Raw genomic sequence first — 16,630 nt, forward strand, 5'->3', positions numbered from 1 at the left:
CTGACTCTGAGAAAAGCTAAATTGGCATAGGTCAAGTCACTAACAGTGGATGTGAACTCCAGATTCAGGAAAGAAGCTGTGACACATTGGTTTATCCTGAAAAGGTCAGGAAACAAGAGAGAGAACTCTATAGCTGAACTTGGAAAAATCTATGAAAAATAGTCCTAAGTGTGGTTATTCATGGTGGATGAGGAGATGAATAAACAGGTAAGGTCTTTCACTTTAGGTCCTTATATATATTTTGTACAGCAAATATATATATTTTTTAGAATATGTGTGTCAGTGTGTGTCTATGGGTGTGTTAATTTGCATGAAAATCTATGAATAAATTTGGAGCATATTAATTTTAGTTTAGAGTGTGATTTTTCTTTTAGTTGGAATTGGAGTGGGTAACTGATTTACTTACTTGGAAAGATTTTGTCTGCAGGTGTGAATTGTTGTTAGAAAAGAAAAAAAAAGAAGTCAGCTTTCCTTTGTCAAATATGTGCCAGTGAATTCTTTTTCAAGTTTAAATCTATATCAAGCGATTTCTTTTACAGAAAAGGTGTTACAAAGCCATGCATTGCATTGTACAATATCTGTCTCCTTTTTTGACACTGAATACATAGGCAATATTTTAATTTCTTTTTTCTCTCTTATTAGACCTGAATAAAGACACTCTGCATTAATGATTTAGAAGTTCTCTGTGCTTATAGAACAAGTAAAATTAAAATTCTGTTGCTTAATCCAGGAAATATTTTCTGAGTGTCTACTATATGAATACATATTGTGTGTTAGAAACAACTTAATTCTTTGCAATATAATTTAACAAATGACTCTTCCCTGTGACAACATCTGAGGATGGAACAAAAACTTATTTTTTTTTTCCCCAAAATGAAAAGAAGCCTTCAGTTTCTTCTTGACTCTTGCTCTTGATCTTCTCATTTGGTACCTTTCTTCTGGATGCAGTGCCTCACAGTTTTCTCTGCTAGCGCTTCAGGTTATTTTGTATTCATGTTGTGTTCATGACCAGAGAGGTGCCCATTGCAATACAGGTGGTGCCACTTCTCTAACTATGTGACCTTGGCTGGGCAAGTTACCTCACTTGAGACCCAGTGGTCTCTGTGGCAAAGAGATAATATGTACCTCTTATGTTTATGGGGAAAGATTTAAGAAAGATTTAAGGGAAACTGCATATAAAGCTCTTAGTATAGAATATACTCTCAGTAAATGTTAGGTGCTTTCCCTGTGGAGATATGTACACATACATATGTATTCTTTACCTCACCATCGTCATCATCACCATCATTATACTTCTTAATCTATATGGAGAGACTTTACTTTTTTTTTTTTAAGATTGTATTTATTTCTTTTGAGAGAGAGCATGAGCGGGCAGGAGCAGAGGGGGAGAGAGAAAGAATGTGAAGCAGACTCCACATTGAGTGTGGATCCCCACATGGGGCTCGATCCCAGATCCTGTGACCACTGTGGGGTCGTGACCTGAGTCAGTTGCTTAACCAACTGCGGCACCCAGGCACCCCACAAGGCTTTATTTTTTAACGTTATTTTTGTTATATATATATATATATATTGCATTTAAATAATATTCAAATAAAAGGATTTTTGTTTGCTTAGAACTGCTTTAATTTTAAAGTGGGACTACTCCATATACAGAATAAAGAACTCTTCCAAATAAATAAGGACAAACATTCCAGTAGAAAAGCAATTACAATTCGCATAGGCATGTCACAAGACAGGTTATCCAAATGGCCAGTAAATGTGAAAAGGGCTCAAACTAATTAGTAATTAGGGAAATGCAAAATGAAACCATAATGAGATTTCAGTGCACACCAACCATAAGAACCAAAATAAAAATTACTGACAATTCCTAGTGTTGTCAAGAATGTGGGGAGACTGAAACACTTGTACAGAGCTTTGGGAGTGCATATTTGTGAAACCACATTGGAAAACTTTGAGGCATTTTTGGCTCAACCTGAACATTTACCTATTTTAGAATTCCTAGTTATATACCCAGCAGATATGTATGCATACATGCACGATAGGACATACACAGAAGTGTTTATAGCAGCACTATTTGCAATAGTTAAAAACCAGAAACTACCCAAATGTTCATAAGCAGATAGAATGGATAAATAATTTTTGGTGTACTTATGAAATTGAACACTATACAGCAATGAAAAAAAAATTACTGTCATAAGCAACATCATGGATTGATCTCACAATCCTAATCACGATAGTATAATAAGATAAGCCAGACACAAAAGAATGCATACAATGTGAATCTATTATATAAATTCAAAACCCAACAAAAAGTAACCTATGGTGATAGGAATCAGAATCTCTGTGAAGGGGACTAGGAAATAGGAGGGAGTGTAATGGATACTTAAGGGAATGCTGATAATATACTATTTTTTGTTTTGAGTGGGAATTATATGAGTATGTTTAAGTTTAGAATTAGGAGAGCTGTATATTTTCATATATACTTTTATATGATTTTGTATTTACTTAAATACTTTTCTGTATTATATTTCAATTTAAAAATTTAGAAATAACGTATATGGAGCTACCTCAGACTGATGTGATTCACTAAGTTTTAGGAAGTAATCAGTCTGTGGGTTTTCTGTTTGTTTATGCATGTGGGGCGATGAGTCTGAGAGCAGGGGATTGGGGATGGTAGTTAGCATTAACTTGGCAAAAGTGGAGGAAATGGTAACTATTATTACATGCAATATTTTTCTGGATTCTAAATTGAATTTGCAAATCCCTTTCTGACATTAACAGAGATTTGTTGGATGGAGTGTTGCCTTTTGCTTGTTGGTATAATTTGAGGTTTTGCATAAAAAGCCTAGAGCTAGCTTCTGGATTTTAGATGATCAGAAGAAATAAACTCTTTCAAGATCCTGATTTCTACATGTTGGTGTTTGATCTATGAGGAGGCAGGCCCCTAAGTTTAGCTGTCTTGAGTGTTGTTTGAATAAAGAGCTCTCCTTGAGGTAGACTCCTCACTGATGGTCTCTGACCTGTGACACTCAGGCTGTCCTCACCTCTAGCTTTGTCTGGATCTAATGTTCTTATGTAAAGGAGGCTAGAAGGAAGTTAGTTGTTAGTTTCTGCCAGTTGAAATATGTGATTAATAATTATAATTCCTAACATTTATTCAACTCTTACCATATGTCAGTCCTCAGGAGTATCCTGCTTCTCTTGACTTTGTTGTTTCATGTACTGTGTTCTTCCTCTGTTTCAAATCACTAGTGATTGTGTTGAGTCTGTCTCCAAAACATAGCCTCACAGCCTGTTATCTTATTACTAGTGCTGCCACCCTGGGATAGGCCTCTCGGTCTCTTCCTGGACCTACTGCAGTAACCTTGGTGCTGGATTCTCCTGTTTCTTATCAATCCAGTGTACAGAGTTCAGGTTCTTGACATCACAGAGCCTGCAGGTCCCCCTGTGGACTGCATGGTTTCTTTTCTTTTTAAAGGATTATTTATTTATTTGAGAGAGAGAGAGAGAGAGCAGGGGAAGGGGCAGAAGGAGAAAGAATCCTTGAGCAGACTCCTGGCTGAAAAATGAGCCAGACACAGGGCTCCATCCCAGGACCCTGAGATCATGACCTGAACTGAAGGCAGACACTTAACCAACTGAGCCACCCAGGTGCGCCCAACATGGTTTCAACTCTGACTCATTGCTGAGGCTTTGGGTGCCCTCTATTTCTGGCATTTTCAGGTTTCCTTTCATTAGCTTAGCATGTGTGTGTGTGTTTAAAGCACATTTTGTTCCTCATTTAAAAACTTAAGACAGGATGGGACGCCTAGGTGGCTCAGTCGGTTAAGTGGCTGCCTTTGGCTCATGTCACGATCCCAGGACTCTGGGATCGAGCCCCGCGTTGGGCTCCCTGCTCAGTGGGGAGCCTGCTTCTCCCTCTGCTCCTCACCTCGCTCACTCTCTCTCACTCTCTCTCATGCACTCTCTCAAATAAATAAATAAAAAATTTAAAAAAATAAAAATAAATAAAAAAAATAAACTTAAGACAGGAGGAAGAATTCCTCCATCTTCTCAGTGTGACATCTTGACTTGAAGTTTCTAAATGTATTATGCTGGCAAGGGCACAAGACTAAGGAACAATTCAATTCTAACAATTACTGATACCATTCTAGTTCACACTGCACTTTCTTATATATTCTCATCTCTCTCAGATATTCTCATTTAATATTCATTACATTCCATCTTTTACAAGGATATGATTCATTTTTTACCTGTAGATAAAAATATGTATATTTTTAAAGATTTTATTTATTCATTTGAGAGAGAGACAGAGCACAAGCAGAAGGGAGAGGGAGAAGCAGTCTCCCCACTGAGCTGGGAGCGTGATGTAGGGCTGTTTCCCAGGACCCTGAGATCATGACCTTAGCTGAAAGCAGATGCTTAACCATCTGAGCCACCCAGGCACTCCTAGATAAAAATATTTTTAAAAAACTTTTAAAAAATGAATCTGAACAGTTTAACTTGTTTAAGGTTAAATTAATTTTTAAGAATAGTGATTTTACTTATGTTAACATGTTCTTTTTTTAATTAACATATAATGTATTATTTGTTTCAGGGGTACAGGTCTGTGACTCATCAGTCTTACACAACACATACCCTCCCCAATGTCCATCACCCAACCACCCCATCCCTCCCATCTGCCTCCCCTCCAGCAACCCTCAGTTTGTTTCCTGAGATGAAGAGTCTCTTATGGTTTGTCTCCCTCTCTGGTTTCATCTTGTTTCATTTTTTCCTCTCTTCCCCTATGATCCTCTGCCTTGTTTCCTAAATGCCACATATTAATGAGATCATATGATAATTGTCTTTCTCTGACTGACTTATTTCGCTTAGTGTAATACCCTCTAGTTCCATCCACGTAATTGCAAATGGCAAGATTTCCACAGCAACATGGGAAGTAAAAGAAGGTGTAAAGAAAGTCACCCTAAATCTCAGCTCTTAGAAGTAAATATTATCAATTTTAGATGGACATTTTTTTAGGTTTCACCCATAGACTCATAGACTTTCATTTACAAACTTCACACATGGATAAAAAGAGAGATTAATGGATAGTCAAAACTTGGAGATTTTGGCATTTTACTCTGCATGTTCTTTTAACAAAATAGTATTAAAATTAATTTAACATATGAAAATAATTAGATAAGAAAATGTAAGAATTAATGAACTTAATATGAAACACCTAAATTTTCCTCTGTGTTAAAAAAATTATAAATACAGAAATTAGTTTTTAAGGTCAACACAATTTACCTTAAATGTGGTGTAATTTAACTCCCCCTATCAATAAACTGAGACATTTTCAAATATTTGTATTTCCATGTCTTTATTTTTTCTTATTTTTAACTTGAGATTTATAATATTAATATTCTAAAGCATTATTCCTTTATAATATCAATATTCTAAAGCCCTACAGTTTTGTAATACCTTCTCCAATTTAAATTTTATTTTGATTCAACTCTAAGTTGTTTGGTTTCATTTAAAAGACCATTTTAGGTGTGCCTGGGTGGCTCAGTCGGTTAAGCAGCTGCCTTTGGCTCAGGTCATGATCCCGGGGTCCTGGGATCGAGCCCCACATCGGGCTCCCTGAGCAGCGGGGAGTCTTCTTCTGCCTCTCCCTCTGCTGCTCCCCCTGCTTGTACTCTCTCGCTCGCACTCTCTGTTTCTCAAATAAATAAATAAAATCTTTTAAAAAAATGAAAGATCATTTTATTTAAAGTATTCAGTGATTAATAAAGTAAGATAAAGTGTTTTTTTTGTATATGTGACAATGTCTGCTGGTTTATATACATTTTTTAAGATTTTATTTGTTTGAGAGAGAGAGAGAGTGAATGAGAGGGAGAGGGAGAGAGAGAGAGAATCTGAAGCAGACTGCACACTGAGCACAGCCCAGTGTGAGACTTGATTCCACAACCATGAGATCATGACCTGACTCAAAACCAAGAGTCGGATGCTTAACCAACTAAGCCACCCAGGCACCTCTGCTGGTTTATATTTAAAGGATAGTTTAACTGGTGTATTAATCAATATAGGCCACCTTTTGCTGCAGTAGCTAAGTGTTTTCTATTTCTTGCATCTCTTCTTTGTTCTTTTTTTCTGCATATGTACTGAGTATCTTTTATGATTCCATATTATCTCCATTGTTGGTTTTTTAGCTAATTTTTGTTGTATTATTTAATAGTTATTTTAGGATTTATAGTATGCATATTTAAATTATCACAGGCTGCTTCATTTACTGGTATACAACTCCAAGTATAATATAGAAATTTATAGCAAAATATTTCCATTTCTCCCCTTTAGCTTTTATGCTATTTTTTTTTACACATTTTACTTTTAGATGTTATAATCCCCCACAATAAATACATTTATATTGTTTATATGAGTTTTCTATGGCTGCTATAACAAATGATTGCATACTTAATGGTTTTAAACAACACGATTTATTATGTCATTGTTTGGAGGTCTGGAGTCCAAAATTGGTTTCATTAAGCTAAAACCCAAGTTCCATTAGGGCTTTGTTTCTTCTGAGGACTGTAGGAAAATCTGTTTTCTTTACCAGATTCTAGAGGCTGATACATTCCTCCTATCATGGTGCCCTTGCAAAGCCAGCAATGGCTGGTCTCTATTCTGTTCCATTGATCTATGTGTCTGTTTTTGTGCCAGTACCATACTGTCTTGATGATGACAGCTTTGTAATAGAGCTTGAAGTCCTGGATTGTGATACCACCACCTCTGGTTTCCTTTTTCAATGTTCCTTTGCCAATTTGGGGTCTATTCTGGTTCCATACACATTTTTGGATTATTTGTTCCAGCTCTGTGAGAAGAGTTGATGGTATTTTGATAGGGATTGCATTAAATATATAGATTGCTCTAGGTAGCATAGACATTTTAACAATATTTGGTCTTCCAATCCATGAGCATGGAACGTTTTTCCCTTTCTTGTGTCTTCCTCAATTTCATTCATGAACTCAAAACTCTATAGTTTTCAGAGTACAGATCCTTTGCCACTTTGGTTAGGTTTATTCCTAGGTATCTTATGGTTTTGGATACAGTTGTAAATGGGATTGAACCTTTAATTTCTCTTTCTTCTGTCCCATTGTTAGTGTATAGAAATGCAACTGATTTCTGTGTATTGATTTTATATCCTGCCATGTTGTTGAATTCCTGGATGATTCTAGCAATTTTGGGGGGAGTCATTTTGGTTTTCATGTAGAGTATCATCATCTGTGAAAAGTTAAGAGTTTGACTCCTTCTTTGCAGATTTGGATACCTTTTCTTTTTGTTGGTCTGATTGCTGAGGCTGGGACTTCTAGTGCTATGTTGAACAGCAGTGGTAAGAGTGGACATTCCTGCCATGTTCCTGACCTTAGGGGAAAAGCTCTCAGTTTTTCCCCATTGAGAATGATATCGGCTGTGGGCTTTTCGTATATGGCTTTTATGATATTGAGGTATGTTCCATCTATCCCTACACTGTGAAGAATTTTAATCAAGAAAGAATGCTGTACTTTGTCAAATGTTTTTTCTGCATCTGTTGAGGGGATCATATAGTTCTTGTCCTTTCTTTTATTAATGTGGTGTATCATGTTGATTGATTTGTGGATATTGAACCACTCTTGCAGCCTAGGAATAAATGCCACTTGGTAATGCTGTATAATCCTTTTAATGTACTGTTGGATCCTATTGGCTAGTATCTTGGTGAGAATTTTGGCATCCATATTCATCAGGGATATTGGTCTGTAATTCTCCTTTTTGATGGGGTCTTTGTCTGGTTTTGGGATCAAGGTAATGCTGGCCTCATAAAATGAGTTTAGAAGTTTTCCTTCCATTTCTATTTTTTGGAACAGTTTCAGAAGAATAGGTATTAATTCTTCTTTAAATGTTTGGTAGTATTCCCCTGGGAAGCCATTCCACCCTAGACTCTTGTTTCTTGGGAGATTTTTGATCACTGCTTCAATTTCCTTGCTGCTTATGGGTCTGTCAGTTTTTCTATTTCTTCCTGGTTCAGTTTTGGTAGTTTATACATCTCTAGGAATGCATCCATTTCTTCCAGATTGCCTAATTTGTTGGCATATAGTTGCTCATAATATGTTCTTATAATTGTTTGTATTTCTTTGGTGTTGTTTGTGATCTCTCCTCTTTCATTCATGATTTTTTTGGGGTCCTTACTCTTTTCTTTTTGATAAGTCTGGCCAGGGGTTTATCAATCTTATTAATTCTTTCAAAGAACCAGCTCCTAGTTTTGTCGATCTGTTTTACTGTTCTTTTGGTTTCTATTTCATTGATTTCTGCTCTAATCTATTAATTTTCTTCTCCTGCTGGGTTTAGGCTTTAGTTGATATTCTTTCTCCAGATCCTTAAGTTTAAGGTTAGGTTGTGTATTTGAGACCTTTTTTATTTCTTGAGAAAAGCTTGTATTACTATATACTTCCTTCTTAGGACTGCCTTTGCTGCATCCCCAAGGTTTTGAGCAATTTTGTTTTCATTTTCATTTGTTTCCATGATTTTTACATCTCAGAAATCATAGGTGGCTGGTGGATTTTGAGATATGTTTCTTTGTATATGATTTGTGCATTTTCATGTGTCTAAGCTCCTGTTTTCACCCAGTTTCTCATGAATGAAATTGAACATAAACAATCATAAAATTTGTGTTAATGATCAAATTGTTTCCTAATGTCTCAGTTGTGCCATAACAAATTGTTTTTAAAACACAGGTGATAGCAGAACTGACTATAATGGAATTCTTTTGTGGGTACCTTGGAAATACGTATATGGCATTTTACATGTGGGAAAAAAGAAAAGATTCAACCCTTCTACCCCAAATGAATGCCTATATTAACAGCTCTCTCTTCAAGATTCCAGAACTTCATGAAAAAAAAGATCAGTTTTCACTTCTAGAAGTTTGATATGGGTCTTTTTTTTTAATCTTCCATGTCTATATTTAATATGACCAATGTGTCCTCTAACTTCTTGAACTTATCAAATATAGTTATAATGACCACTTTAATGTCTTTGTGTACTAATTCTATCATATGTATCATTTCATTATTTTGATTAATTGAGTTTTCCTGTGTTACGGATTATAGATAACTGGTTCTTTGGCCATCTAATAATTTTATTAGATTTTAGACATCATCAGTTTAATGTTATTGGGTTTTATTTTTGCACTCCTATAAATATTTCTGAGCTTTGTTCTGGAACACAGTTAAGTTACTTGGAATTAGTTTGAATCTTCAGGTATTACTTTTAAGCCTTGCTAAGGGGTAGCAGAATATTAGGGCTAGTTTTTTCATTCTACTAAGACACAAATCTTTTGAGTATTTTACCAATGCCCAGTGAGTAATGAGGTTCTTTATTCAGGCTGGTGAGCAGCTGAAGTCTTGACTGGAGCCATGGAATCAGCTTCCAAACTCATTTAAATGGTTGTTGGCAGGAGGCTTCAGTTTCTTTCTGGCTGTTGGCCAGAGACTTCAGTTTCTCACAGCATGGACATCTCCACAGTACTGATAGAGTGATGTCACTTTATGGCAGATAGTTTTCTCTAAATGATAATCTGAAAGAGAGTAATATGCAAGTTTTGAAGCCTCTCTGATCTATACTGGGAGTCATGCTTCCTCATTTCTGTTGGAGTCTATGAAAAGTAAGCATTATATGTAGCTCATATTCAAGGGATAGGGAATTAGGTTCTAACAAAGGGAGGAAAATCAAATAATTAGTTTACATAATTTACAACCACCATAACCTTCTGACCTTCAATTATTTACATTCTTTCCACATGTGAAATGCACTTACCTTCCATAAGACCACCCAGTTTTCATCTCGAAGTCCAGGATGGTGACACCTAAATTAGATCCAAAAGATGAGTCCCCCTTGGATGTAACAGCTAAGTAATTTCTCAAGTAATTTCTCAAGGTTAGCTTCTTTTGATCTGAAGATCTATAAAATAACAAGAATAATGTGCCCCCAATATACATACAGTTAATGAGACTCAGGCATAAGATAACTGCTTCAAGGAGAAGAGAACTAAGCTCCACCAAAGGAAGGAACATCTAAGAATTTATGGACATATTTTAAAACTACCACACCCCCGAAAATAATTATTTTTTTATTTTTCTAATCATTTTTGTTTACTGTTTTATTTACCTTGGAGTCTATAAAGATAAAAATGATAAGCCCTTTGGAAAGTCTCACATCTAATGAAATGTGTTCATAAGTAGGGGATTTTACTTTTGAGATTATTTCTTAGACTTAAGAATTTACCTCTCCATGCTCCTTTCTTATTCCTATATATTTTTTTCCTCTCAAAACTGGGTTCTTAAGAATACCAAGATATTTGTCAATTTACTTCCTTTTCCTGTCATTATTACTGTGAATAGGGTTTAACATAGTAGACTCTACTTAAATACACTAGCACCTCTGGTTTTCCCTTGTGGCCGCCCCAGTTCAAAGAATATGTTGTGAGGTTGTGCTTCCTTTTTAGACAGTTTTGTCAGTGAGTTTTGTCTGAATCTAAATTGATTTTTTCTATTTTGCTATGTATTGGAGGCAGGAGACTCTGTGATTTGATTTGACTTGTCTTTGCTAAGGAAGGAAGGATTTCATGGATCTTACTGAAAGGACATGGACCTGGATCAGGACCTACACTTTTTTTGTGACCCCATTTTGGTGCTCTCTGTCTTCTACTGACAGCATATTCCCTGGAAGATGGAATCCTTTTATTCAAAAACGTATTGATAAAATGGAAAAAAATGTATGGTTTAAAAGCTGTAAAGTTCAGTAGGAACAAGGTGTTATAACTTCCATATTATTTATTTATATATCTTCACTTATTTATATACCTATTTCAGTATATAGTACTCTAAGCTTTTTGCCCAATTTGATGTTTATTTTAGTTAATGTTGAATGACAGTGAATTGCAGTTGCTACATATACCATTCACTTCAAAATACTTCTAATTTTATGCTTGCTTAGGAAGCATCAGATATGTTTGATCAGAAGTCAAAGACACCTGAATTTTTCTCATATTTTCATCACTCAAAGTCATTAATGAGAATGCTGCCTTTAGATTCTATTTTTAAACTATATGGATGGTATTCAAGCCCATGTTTTTTCTGAGTTGTAACATATTTTAATTTCTTTGTTTCTAATGGCTAGATCATATTTATCTTATTCTTATATCCATGATATAGAGTGGATGAAAGTCAGGACCATAATTCAGATTGCAAATTATAGCCAGTAATATTGATATTAACTTAATATTTTTCTTTATAGTTTTCATAGTTGTCTTTTAAGATTCAGTCTCTTATATGACCATCATAAAACAGAATTTTCCTCTTTTGTAGGAAGACTCACTAAAGTTTATAGAGGTTTCAGTGCACTCAATGCCAAACAACCTGTTCAAAGTCATGTTAGGTCAGCAACTGAGGTATTGTGACTTCTAAACCAGCTTCTGCTTCCCAGAATTCACCACATATTGCACATCAGCCCATATCAATATTTTTTCATAATTAGCCATGTTAATATTTACATATTTTCTAAGAGGCTGAGATGAATTTTTTTATTAATTTTTTCTTAATTATGCTGAACTTCGATTCTGAGAACCAGTGACATCAATGGAAAACAAGATTTGTATCTCTTGCTAGTTACAGATTTTAAAAACCTTTTTGATGAGGACTTGATATCTACCATGACTGATATCAGATTGGAATAGGATAGAAGACTGAAGAAGAAATATTTTTCATCCAGTGACATGTGAATATCTTGACAGAATAATAACTATTACCTGATTTCAGTCAGTTGCTCCCAACAATGGAATAGACTATATTTTTAGATATCACTTTTACTTACATTGTTGCCTGAAATGCAGAGAGGATAGGCATGGAAACTGAGCATGAATACCAGATTTAAACATACAACACTCCCCAAAATTGTACAACATATTTTTTTGCATCAGGCTACCACCTGGTAATACCATGGAATCATTCTTATAGTTAAGAATGAAACGATTATATATATATACATATATACATATATACATATATATATGTGTATATATATATAATGTTAGATGGGAAGATGATACTTTATATAAATTTGATTTGAAAACAAATAATGTTTAAAGGATTTATTTTATTTTTAATTTTTTTTATTTTCAGTTAGCCAGTACATCATTGGTTTTTGATGTAGTGTTCAACGATTCATTAGTTGCATATAATGCCCAGTGCTCATTAATTACATCATGTGCCCTCCTTAATACCCATCACGCGGCTACTCCTCCCCCCAACCCCCTCCCTTCTGTAACCCTCAGTTTGTTTCCCAGAGTCCAGAATCTCTCATGGTTTGTCTCTCTCTCTCTGATTTCTTCCCCTTCAGTTTTATTTTAAACCAGTGTGAAGTTGAGGCTTTGGAAGAGAGGTGAGATAGAGAAAATGTTTCTTTTAAATAGAAGATATTATATAATGGGAGTATTTGATACCTCTGCTTTGTCTCAAGATGGGATAACAAAGATTGGATTTATAATGGGTTTAAGGTATTGAACATTAGGCCACACTGTGATTCCCAAGAGAAAGGACATAAGACAGCAACTCTTTAAGACTGGAAACAGTGGAGGGGGCTTAAACAGCAGCCTGCATTCTCAAGGATTTGATAAGACAGAAGCAATCTTTGTAGAAGCAGAAGCTCCTTGACAATTCAGATAAAGATATCTAATTCAGAGTTTAAAACTGTTCCGTAAAGAAAACTCTAAGCATAGCTGCAAAAAAATAAAGTAAAATAAATCTGTCTTTATTTGAAGATCATAAAATTGTCTAAACTTCTAAAGAATCTCTACAAAAAGTTCCAGAAACAATTAGTTTAAGGTCAATATATCAATCGTCTTTCTGTAGACTAGGAATAAACAAATGAAAATTGAAATTTATAAAGCAATACCATTTACATTAATATAAAATATAAAAAATTGGGGCACCTGGGTGGCTCAGTTGGAGTGTCTGACACTTGGTTTCAGCTCAGGTCATGATATCAGGGTCTTGAGATTGATCCGGGGGTTCAGGTTTCATGCTGCACGCTCAGTGGGGAGTCTACTGGAGATTCTCTCTTCCTCTCCTTCTGACCCTCCCCCCAACTCTCACCAGCACATGGGCGCTCTCTCTAATATAAATAAATATTTTAAAATAAGAAAATAGAAAATATTTAGGAATGAATTTAAAAAATATTTGGAAGACCTATACTCTACACCCTACAATATTTTTCTTTTTAGGGATTCACAAATTGTTTTAAATGTATATGGAAGCACAAAGGAATTAGCATAGTCTAGAAAGAATGGTCTCTTCACCAAACGTGCCAGGATAATTAGATACCTATATTCAGAAAAAAAAGAAAAAGGAAGAAAGAAAGAAAAAGAACTTCCATCTATACCTCATAACATATGCAAAAACTAACTCAAAATGGATTGCAGCTTTAATAGAAAACCTAAAACTATACAACTTCTAGTAAAAGAAAATAGAATAAACTTGTGAATTTGAGTTAGGCAAAGATATATTAGAGATGACATCATCGTAACAGAACAAAGTGATAAATTGTGTATTATCAAAAGACTTTGCTAATACAGTAAAGAGGCAAGTCACAGACTGTGAGAAAACATTAAAAGACCCACATATTTAAAAATTACTTGTATTTATAATATATATAGACTTTTCAACTCAGTAACAAAACAAACAACTCAATAAAAATGAGGGAAATCGAACAGAAACTTCACTAAAGCTATGCAGATGGCAAACACACACACAAAAAATTGTTAAACATTGTTGGTCACTAGGGAAATACGAATTAAAACTACAGTGAAATACCACTGCACATGTATTACACTGGCTAAAATGGAAAAGATTGATCATACCAAATTTTGGCAAAGATGTGGAAGAATTAGACCTCTCATACACTACTGATAGGAGTGTAAACTGTGACAATCACAGGACAATAGTTTGTTAGTCTCTGAAATGTTTTAAATGCTAACCATACACCTACCATATGATGCAGATATTGTACCCTTAGGCATTTTCCCAAGAGAAAAGAAGCATATGTACATACAAAGATTTGCACATAAGTCTTCATAGAATTTTAAAACTGGAAAAAATCTACATACCTATCAACACATGATAGATAAACTGTGGTATGGTATACAATGGAATACTACACAGCAATGGAAAGGAATAGGCTGTTGGCACATATTACTACAATATTGATGAATAGCAAAATAATTATCTTGAGGAAAAGAAGCAAAACAAAACTCGTATATATAAAATGCTAGGAAATACAAACATATTATGACAGAAATCATATGAGTAGTTGCTAAAGTGGAGAGAGGAGGGAGAGAAGCAAGAGGGGGCAGGAATGAAGGATTAGGATGAATGTAGTGCAGATTTCCCAAGTGTATACATACATGAAAACATCAAATTACACTATATACAGTTTTTTTATATCAATTATACTAAATAAAACTTAAAAATATTTAATTAAATCCAAATGGAGGGAAAAATATAAAACAGATGGGTCAAATAGAAAATAGTGAGATGGTAGATAAAACTGTCATAAACCATAATAAAAATAAGGGGCAGCTGGGTGGCTCAGTCAGGTTAGTGTCTGACTTTGGCTCAGGTTATGATCTCAGGGTCCAGGAATCAGGCCCTGCTTTGGCCCCATATGGGGCCCTGCATCTGGCCTGCAGCACCTACTCATGCCGTGCTCCTTGGGGAGTCTGCTTCTCCCTCTCCATCTGCTCCTCCTCGCCTTGTGCATTCTCTCTCTCTCTCTTTTTCTAAAATAAATAAGACCATAAAAATTAAAAAAAAAAACATAGTAAAAATAAATAGTCTAAGCAGATTTTAACATTGAATGGAAACCAAATTATTTATTGTTTATAAAATTCATATTGTCAATATAAGGCTACAAAAAAATTGAAAGTAAAGGGAAGAAAGAAACTGTGCCATTCATATATTAACCCAAAGAAGGCAGGTTTAGCTAGAGGACCAACAAAGTGGACTTTAAAGAAAGAATTATTAGTAGCTAAAGAGGGAAATTTCATAATGACTGGAGGCATCATTCCAATGCAATGATATTACAACCATAAAATCATTAATGTGTATGCATCCTGTAACATAGATTTAAGATATATTAATCAAACTAATAGAATTAAAAGAGAAGAATAGTCAAGTACGCAATCGTAATGGGAAGCATTAACTCAGCTTTTTCAAAAGCTGACTATAAAATTTATTATGGAAATAAAAATTGTAAAAAATATTCAAGACAATATTGAAGAAGATGACAAAATTGGTGAACTTACTTTGTCAGACATTAAAATCTTTTATAAATCTACATGAAATCACATAGTGGGGTATTGGCCAAATAGACAGCACTGGAATGGGAAGTAAAGTTCCAGACATAAATCTACAAATATAAGGCTACTAAATTGATGACAATTACTTTGTTATACAGCAATGGGGAAGAGATGGTGTTTTCAATAAATGATGCTAGGTCAATTGGATGACCATATGGGAAAAAGTAAATATCCCTACATGGTATCACATGCAGAAATAAATTCCAAGTGAATTGCAGAATGAATGATGAAAAGGTAAAGCTCATTCTTTACGTTTTTTTCAATGATGAAAGGTAAAACTCATTCTCTCACTAGACATTTTATGTTTAGAATACTGCAAGATCTTACTTTTTGAAGCAGTCACCTTTTCCTGTTTCTTTCATTCCTCTGTCTAGTACCTCAAATTAATTAATTAGCTTTTACTATGTGCTAGGCACTGTGCTGAGGGCTTTACATAGATCAACTTAATTATCACAACAGCCCTATGAAATAGATATGTGATTCCTATTATACAGATGAGGAAACTGAGACAAAGATAGGTTAATAAAATTAATTCATTCACTTATTTCAACTTGTTTCTTTTTTTTTTTTTTCTGGCACCAGAGTTTAGGACTTCTAATTTGTCCCAAAATTGCTGAAGCAAAAATCATGATAAAACATTCTGCTTTGTTTCTTAAATGTTTTAAGATAGAATTTTAACCAAGGAATCAGAAATGTCAAATCCCAAGCCTGCACTGCTCCCTTTTTCTGTGTGAGACCAGGTTGAAATCATATAATATCTCTAAGCCTCAGTTTTTTCACGTAAAAAAAAAAAAAAAGAAAAAAAAGATAATATATAGGGCTGGTATTATCTCTAGCAGTTGTGAAGATCAAATGAGACAAACTATATGAAAAAGCTTTAGAAACTCTAAATTAAAATCTATTCACAATAGAGGACTTGCCCAGGGGAAAAAGGCAACACAATGAGAGAGGCACCAAGATGTAGGAGTAAAGAGATTAACATTTGAATCTCATCTCCACCCCTTTCTAGTGATACGATCTTTAAATTACCTAGAGTCTCCAGCCCATTTCCTCATATATACTGGAGGTAATATGCTGTCAGTATATGCCAGCTATTGTTTCATGGCAGATAGTCTTCTAAGTGCTTTACATGTATTAACTCATTTAATCCTCAGGATAACCCTATGGATTAGGTATATGGTTCTCATTTTCAGATGACATACTTGAAGCAAG

The sequence above is a fragment of the Phoca vitulina genome, unplaced genomic scaffold (genome assembly GCF_004348235.1).
Source record: "Phoca vitulina isolate PV1807 unplaced genomic scaffold, GSC_HSeal_1.0 scaffold1, whole genome shotgun sequence".
NCBI classification, from domain to species: domain Eukaryota; kingdom Metazoa; phylum Chordata; class Mammalia; order Carnivora; family Phocidae; genus Phoca; species Phoca vitulina.